Source organism: Dendropsophus ebraccatus, chromosome 3 (genome assembly GCF_027789765.1).
Source record: "Dendropsophus ebraccatus isolate aDenEbr1 chromosome 3, aDenEbr1.pat, whole genome shotgun sequence".
Lineage (NCBI taxonomy): Eukaryota > Metazoa > Chordata > Amphibia > Anura > Hylidae > Dendropsophus > Dendropsophus ebraccatus.
Genome location: NC_091456.1, coordinates 75,459,643 through 75,468,467, shown reverse-complemented (window position 1 = coordinate 75,468,467; position 8,825 = coordinate 75,459,643).

The window sequence follows — 8,825 nt, the reverse complement described above, 5'->3', positions numbered from 1 at the left end:
CCCCTAATAGCAGACTAGTTCTGCAAGGTCAGTGTGTCAAATATTGGGCTTCATATGTAAAAGGGGTAGGAAAAAAAATCAGTGGTGACAAACCTTTCTCCCCTATCAATTCTACAAGTTAAAGTAGCTCTAATTCCATAGATCTTTGCTTCCTAAACCCATGTGACTGTAGTAGTTGGCAGTTAGAGTATTTGGGGTACATTCACATATATTTGCCTGCAGTTTGCTAAATTCTTGTTTTGTGCTCTTAATGTATCCTTAGGCTGTATTCACACATGGCAGATTTGTCACAGAAACTCAACATCTAGGCGACAATTTATCAAACTGTGCAAATTGGTAAAATAAAAGGCAAGACGTGATTGGGTTCTGTGGGTAGTTTACACTGGTCTCTGCTTTACACAGTCTTATAAAACTGGGCCCTAGTGTATACATCTGAATGTGCTTGTGTTTTGTGAAATCCTCATTCAGATTAATAGAAAAGGTGCTGAAATGTATTTGCAATAGTTTTGTGTCCCTTAAAGTGACTCTGTACCCACAATCCCCCCCCCCCCAAACTGCTTGTACCGTCAGATAGCTGCTTTTAATCCAAGATCTGTCCTGGGTCTGTTCAGCAGGTGATGCAGTTGTTGTCCTAAAAAACAGCTTCTAAACTTATAGCCCTTGTCAAGTTGGCTTGACCTACAGTGTTCTACAGTGCCCTAGGCCTGCAATGCCTCTCTCTTTCCTCCCCGCCCTCTTCATCATTTGGAATTTCTCTTATTCATCACTTGTCTGAACACTGCACATGTGCCTAAATGATCCACCACATGTGCAGTGTTCAGACAAGAGATGATTAGGAGAACTCCTGCCCAGGGACATTCCTAATGAAGATGGCGGGGAGGAAGGACGGAGAGGCGTCACAGGCCTAGGGCACAGACACTCTAGGCCAGGCCAGTTTTACACAGGACTGCAAGTTTAAAAGTAGTTTTTTAGGACAATAACTGTGGTACAAGTGGTTTGGAGGAATAGATTATGGGTAGAGATGAGCGAACCGGGTTCGGGTTTGAGTCCATCCGAACCCGAACGTTTGGCATTTGATTAGCGGGGGCTGCTGAACTTGGATAAACCTCTAAGGTTGTCTGGAAAATATGGATACAGCCAATGACTATATCCATGATTTCCACATAGCCTTAGGGCTTTATCCAAGTTCAGCAGCCACCGCTAATCAAATGCCGAACGATCGGGTTCGGATGGACTCGAGCATGCTCAAGGTTCGCTCATCTCTAATTATCGGTACAGAGTCGCTTTTATATACAGTTAGTATGGTTGAAAAAAAATATACCTTAGTTCAATAGCAGAACCACTACCTTCCTTTTTTTCTTTCTTTTATTACAGCTTTGATTACTTGCTGTGGTGTAGGGTTTATACATCTAGTTAGTATGGTATTTGGTCACTTTCACAAGCAATAATTTTTCTATGTAATTATATGGAAAATAGAGAATAAATGGTTTTTCCTCTAAATAATTTATAAAAATAGATGCATTTTATAAATATTTATCTGTGATGTTATTTAACACTTGATTTTTATTGAAACAATACAGATTTAGTTTTCTATTGTGTGAAGATACTGGTTTATTCTCCATGTTGTGAGTTGTTTGCACTGTTGAATTTTCCTACTGTGACATTTCTAAAGTTCTCACTAAAATGTTATTGTTAAAAATGTAATTTCACCAGAATAAAAATTATACTTTTCACAATTTATATGGTGATAAAATGTGATACCGTTTGACTTACTGTAGCATTTATGGTTCAGTATATGTTTATTCATTTGAACAATAATATTACAAACCAGACAGACTAAGTAAGGAACCTAAATGGGCACGAATAACTTTCAAAATCTAATTTAACAGGGCATGTGAAATAAAGCATGTTTGTGATTTTTATATTTTTTTTTTCCAGTTATGTTTTAAAACAAAGCTATATGTAACTAAAAATCTAGGTCCAGTCTCCAGAAGGCATCTTTTTGGTCTTGTACTGGTTGAAAAAAAGTCTAAACGCAGGAAGTCCCGGTCATTCGCACGCTTACAGAGAAGGCAGTCATTTAATTGATGGACACATTGAGCCGCGACACTCTGTACTGGCCAGGACTCCCTGCCTTTTTTTTTTTTTTTTTAACTGGCAAAAGACTAAAAAGCTGCCTTTAGGAGACTGGAGCTGGATACACATAAGTATGACTTTGCTTTAAACTGTGATAACTAAAAGAAAAAATATGTAAATTGCAAACTTGCTTTATTTCACATCCCCTGTTGATTTAGATTTTGAAAGTTACAACACTTAAAAGATAGAGGATGTAGCCTTTAAGACAGGAATTGGTAGTGATTAGGGAAGAATTATGATATGTTGGTGGATGAAATTTCCCAAATGGGGATATTGTAGTTATAGGGGACTTCAACATGCCTGATGTTTATTGATTTACCCCTTTTGTATTTACATGCCAAAGCAAGAATGTAATAGGGGCCCTTACAGGGGCATCTTTAAAACAGATTGGGAAGTGACCAGCGAGAGGAGGGTAACTAGGTTACTAATGTGGATCAGCTGTCTGGGCAGGACAGAAGAAATTAGGTTCCAGTGACCATCACTGTCTATTTTTTTGACATACAAACTGTGTGCAATCCTATATTTAAACCAAAGTATTGGATTTTTGGAAAGACAAATGTCAAGGAAATGGAGTATTAAAAAGGTGCGCAATTCTGCAGTTTTATCCCACAAAGTGGTCAGTATTTAAAGTGAATGTACCAGGTCGTAATGCCATTTTTCCCCCATTACTTTGTCAGTGCAATGATCCTGATGATGTAATCCATTTTTTTCAAAACGCCACTCTGCATCATTTTCTTCTCGTGCATTGACCTGCTCTATGCACTGGAGTCGGACTCAGAGCCTCCAGTGTAATAATATCCCCTAACCTCGGTGACGCATTTCCATTAGAGTCAAGCCTGGCCACATCACCAAAGGGAGGGGATACTGTTAGATTGAGGGTGCTGGGCCCGCCTACATTGCATGGAGCGGGATGGTGCACAAGAAGAAACCAGCTACGAGCATGAGAACCTGGTTTTGAAAAATAATCTTGTTTTGAAAAATGGGCCATGCCACTGGGATCACCAACTTGGCACTGACAGGGTAATGGGAAAAAATTTGGTCAAAGGATAGAGAATCTATTATAGTTTACAAGAGATATAAGAGCTATAAAGGAAGAAAAAAATCTGCCTTTAAAAGACTGGATATGTAGAGAAGTAGAAAAATGACTCTGTACAATCTGTCCACCGCAAAATGCTTGTACCTTTTGGATAGCTGCTTTTAATCCAAGATCTGTCCTGGGATCCGTTCAGCTTGCACCGTCCCTTCGTCCCTCCTCCCCGTCCTCTTCATCATTAGGAATGCCCCATGGCAGGATTTTTCCTATTCATCACTTGTCTGAACACTGCACGTGTACCTTAATAATCCAGCACATGTGCACTGCTTAGACAAGTGATGAATAGGAAAAATCCTGCCCAGGGGTATTCCTAATGATGATGAAGAGGAGGGGGGGGGCATCGCAATCCTAGGGCATAGACACCCTAGGCCTTGCCAATTTGACACAGGGCTGCTAGTTTCAAAGTTGTTTTTAGGACAATAACAGCATCACCTGCCGAACAGATCCCAGGACAGATCTTGGATTAAAAGCAGCTATCCGAAGGTACAAGCAGTTTGGGGGTGGGGTGGTGGGGTTGGCAGATTGTGGGTACAGAGTCGCTTTAAGATAACTCCTTTCAGAAACCTTCATCTGACCTTCCTGGCCAGCAGCCTCTCTTTAGATCACTGTATCCCTAACTTGGGAGAGATATATAAAGCCCAAGTAACTGCAAGGTGAGACCTATTTATTCAAGTGGACCTGGAACAAACATTACCATAGAACTGATAAGGCTGTTTTCAGAAGGAGGCTTTCATAATCATAGTGTTGGACATACTGTAGCATTGCCACCAGTTTTAAGGGTTCAGCTACAGTGTTCTGAGTTTGATACTTCAGAGGAACTTGCCTGTTTGAAGTGGAGTAAGGGTCCGTTTACACACACAGATTATCTGCCAGATTTCTGCAGCCAAAACCAGGAATGGATTTAAAAAAAAGAGAAATCTCAGTCTTTCCTTTATGACCTGTTCCCTGTTTATAGTGCATTCCTGGCTTTGGCTGGAATGTCAGATATCTGTCAGATAATCTGTGTGTGTAAACAAACCCTAATGCTGCGTTTACACGGAACGATTAACGTTTGAATTTTCGCAATAACTATTGAATTTGAGCGATAATAGTTCCGTGTAAGCACAGTAAACGATCAAGCGATGAGCGAAAAATCGTTCATTTTGATCTTTCAACATGTTCTTAAATCGTCGTTCATCATTCGCTAAAAATTCGCACATCGCTTCGTGTAAACAGTCTTTCAAAGATTCACCCTATGTAAAAGATGGGCTTAAGCGATCTTAAAAACGATCGCATTAATGATTTTTCTTACGATTTTTCTAACGATTTATTAGTCTAAATGCTGATCGTTATTAAAAACAAATCGTTGCTTTAAAATTGTTAAACGATCGATTGGGCGAATTATCCGTGTAAACGTAGCATTAGGCAGGATAATTGATCAACTAAAAACCAACAACTTACTGGACCCAAACCAGCTTGGTTTTACTGAGGGCAGACTAAGGCTATGTTCACACTCACTATTTCACTAAATTTTTGGGAAGTATTATCTCAACCAAAACCAGGAGTGGGTTGAAGACACCGAAACTGTGCAGATCTTTCCTTTATAATTTTTCTCTGTCAATTCCACTTTTACTTTGGCTACAAATACTGAATTAAAGGGGTTGTCCAGGCTCAGAAAAAGCCTGATATTGAAATAAAAGGGGCACAAAGATGGGCTAAAAAAAAAATAAAAAAACGGTGGACAGTTTGAAACATAAAACACATACATGTATATTAAAGGGGAACTCCGGATAAGAAAAACTTGTTTTCTATTAAAAGTACATTAAAAGTTTATAGATGTGTCTATACAATGTATTACTGTATGTGTACAGTTCTGCCACACTGATAGCTGATATAAATCCAGAAAGTGAAAAAAATGGCCCCTGTGCCAATTCACATTGTTGCCTGCTCCTGTTGCTATCCCTCCCTAGGAGACAAATCTTACATGCCCCTGTCTCACATTGTGTGTGTTTGCTGATGATGCAGACAGGGGGCAGGGTGTGATGTCACAGGAGGCTTGGCTGGATAATCCAATCCCCTGAGTTATTCACCATCTCTGTCCGGCCAAAAGCAGCTGCAGCACTAATTTTACTGATTGTAATGGGTGGGGCCTGTGATGATCACATGAGGGAAAACATTGCATTCTGGGAAATGCCAAACCAGGAATAACAGAAACACAAAACAGAGCAAAACCCCCCCAAACAAATGGATTTTTGGTAGTTTCAAAACGGGGACAGGTAAGTAATGCGTTATGCTTCTGCAGAAGTTTCATTTTTTTTTTAGCCTCTACCTGGAGTTCCTTTTTAACCCCTAGGCGACTGCCTCCATGAGCTCAGAGCGGGGCAGCGCGGCAGCCGCGCTCTGAACCGCCGCGGTCCCGGGTGCCGCTCGTAGCCCGGGACGGCGGCTATTAGCGGGCACGGTCCAATCGCCATGCCCGCTAATAAAGTAATCGGATGCAGCTGTCAACTTTGATTACTTGATGCAGCCGTTCCCTGGTGTCTAGTGGGGTGGATCGCTCCTCCGGGACGTTGTCCCGGAGGAGCGATCCACACATCTTACCCTGTCCGGGGTCTGCGCCGTAATGGCGCTGATCCCGCCTCGGCACTCTATTGCTTCCGGCTGCAGCAGCATATCTATGCAGCATAGATTTGTATGAGAGATCAGAGTGCTTATACTAGAAGTCCCCCAGGGGGCGTCTAGTATAAGTGTAAAAGTAAAAATAAAAGTGTTGTTATTAATTAATCACATTCCTGATCTCGCACGGTAAACGGCGTAAACGCAAAAAAAAAACAAAGTGCAAAATTGTGCATTTTTGGTCGCATCAAATCCAGAAAAATTGTAATGAAAAGCGATTAAAAAGTCGCATATGCACAATCAAGGTACCGATAGAAAGAACACATCATGGCGCAAAAAATGACTCCAAACACAGCCCCATAGACCAAAGGATAAAAGCGCTATAAGCCTGAGAATAGAGCGATTTTAAGGAACATATATTTGTTCATATCAATAGATTTAAATAAAACTATCGCCCAAAGATATATAACGTTAAATGTAGTGCTATCACTAGTTTTACTGCCTTCAGTGGCCTCAGGATATTGAAAATGGAAGAACTACACAATGTGGTATTTTCTAAAGCGCCCAGTCTTCCAGTCTTCTCCTGGTCTCCCAAGACAATGCATCATCCTCTGATATCACAGGAGGTATAGCCACATCTTGTCTCTATGTCACCATCTCTGAGCAGCCCTTACAGCCTTGATCATCACCTACCAGTCAAACACACATATCTTTAATGATGCCATGTGCTGAATGATGCTAAAAAAAGAACAGACACAGAATAAATCCAGCAGGTGCTGTAACCTCACTGATTAATGATTGTTTACAACCCTCCAATGTGGCTGAATTAAAACAATTCTGTGAAGAGTTGACTAAGATTTCCCTGAATATGATAATAAGATGCATGTGGATTGTTGGCATGCAAATCTGCAGTATACCCATTGTGAAAAAGTAGCCAAGGCAATGTTGCAGCAGGATTGTTTTATCAATTTCAAAGGGGAACATCATAGTATGGCACTATAACTATTATGATCTTTATACCATTGCATATGTTTCAGGCATTTCCAAGTCAACCCTATCATTTCATTAAGTTGTTTATTTCCAGTAATATAAAAGATATTCACCCATTTAAACACCTTTCTTAAATTATTTCCTTACACTTATGCATTTTGTATCACTATATTTTTTTATGGAAGAGCCTTATTTTAAGACTGTTTCCTTATTTTCTTTAACAGCTAATAGATCATTTTTTGTTTTTTTTTTTATTTAAAAAAACCATTGAGGCATGTGAAGCTATTACCTATAAAGCACTGCTCACAGTACAGATCTCACGTCAAAAGACTTTATGCACTATTGAAATTCCTCATTTAAATTTTTTATTCCTAAAATGGCTACAGCATCAAACATTGATCATATAATATAGCTCTGTACTTCTAATAACCTCAGGTCACCTGATCATTCTACAAAGCATGTTTTGAGCAATAAATATAAGGCTGTATCAGGTACTAGAGGACCCATAATAAAAGATGTAATCAGTAAACCCCCTCTAGTGGTGGTCATAGGCCACAAGACTATTTATAAACCGAGGAATATTGTACAACCCGATATTACCTGCAGTATCCGCTGTAGCTGAATAGGAAAAAGCATCTACAGTATGAAAGCAAAGTGAGTGTAAGAGCTGGAAAATGTGTTTTCATACAAAGTGTGTTTTGTCTTAAAGGGGAATGCCAGTTAAGAAACTTTAACCCTTTCATACCCACCTATATTTTAAACTTGTTTGTCATAGGTTTCTATTACAAGAATTAGACTGTTTGCCTGCAGCACATCCTAACTCCCTGAAGCTGCAGAAAATCCTTACTTTCTGGTCCACTCTCCTTGTCTCCACTCCTTTGTTCTTCCCTTCTCTTCTGAGACAGAGGTCACATGATCTGTCTCCTCTGTTGCCAAGCAAGCTGTAACGCCTTATCTGTAACACCACCCAACACTAACAGCAGAAACTGATCACCTGGCCAAGGGTGGGGAAACTTGATTCCCTTGGCTGAGAAGCAACCCCACACATGAATGGTTTTAAGGATGCTTTACAGTTGGCATGAGACAGGTATGGTGGTAGGGCTCACCTCGTCTTCTCCGAATACGCTGTTTTCCAGATGTCCCAAACAATCGGAAAGGGGATTCATCAGAGAAAATGACTTTACCCCAGTCCTCAGCAGTCCATTCCATGTATCTTTTGCAGAATATCAGTCTGTCCCTGATGTTTTATCTGGATAGAAGTGGCTTCTTTGCTGCCCTCCTTGAGACCAGGCCTTGCTCCAAGAGTCTCCGTCTCACAGTGCGTGCAGATGCACTCACACCTGCCTGCTGCCATTCCTGAGCAAGCTCTGCACTGCTGGTAGCCCGATCCTGCAGCTGAAACACTTTTAAGAGACGGTCCTGGTGCTTGCTGGTCTTTCTTGGGTGCCCTGGAGCCTTTGTGGCAACAAAGGAAACTCTCTCCTTGAAGTTCTTGATGATGCTATAGATTGTTGACTGAGGTGCAATCTTTCTAGCTGCGATACTCTTCCCTGTTAGGCGATTTTTGTGCAGTGCAATGATGACTGCATGTGTTTCTTTAGAGATAACCAGGGTTAACAGAAGAGAAACAATGATGCCAAGCACCAGTCTCCTTTTAAAGTGTCCAGTGGTTTCATTCTTACTTAATCGAGACAGAATTATTTACAGCCCTGTCCTCATCAACACCCACACAGCTGGTCCTTTTAAGGCAGGGCTGCAATGATGTTGAAAAGTGTTCATTTTCTAGGCAAATATTGACTTTGCAAGTAATTGCTGTTAAGCTGATCACTATTTATAACATTCTGGAGTATATGCAAATTGCCATTTTAAAAACTGAAGCAGTAGACTTTGTAAAAATTAATATTTGTATCATTCTCAAAATTTTTGGCGGTGACTGTAATCACTTGAATGGTCTGCAGAGTCTGTGTTACTCTATGGGATAATATTAGTCGGTGTATTGGGTGTTTTGTTC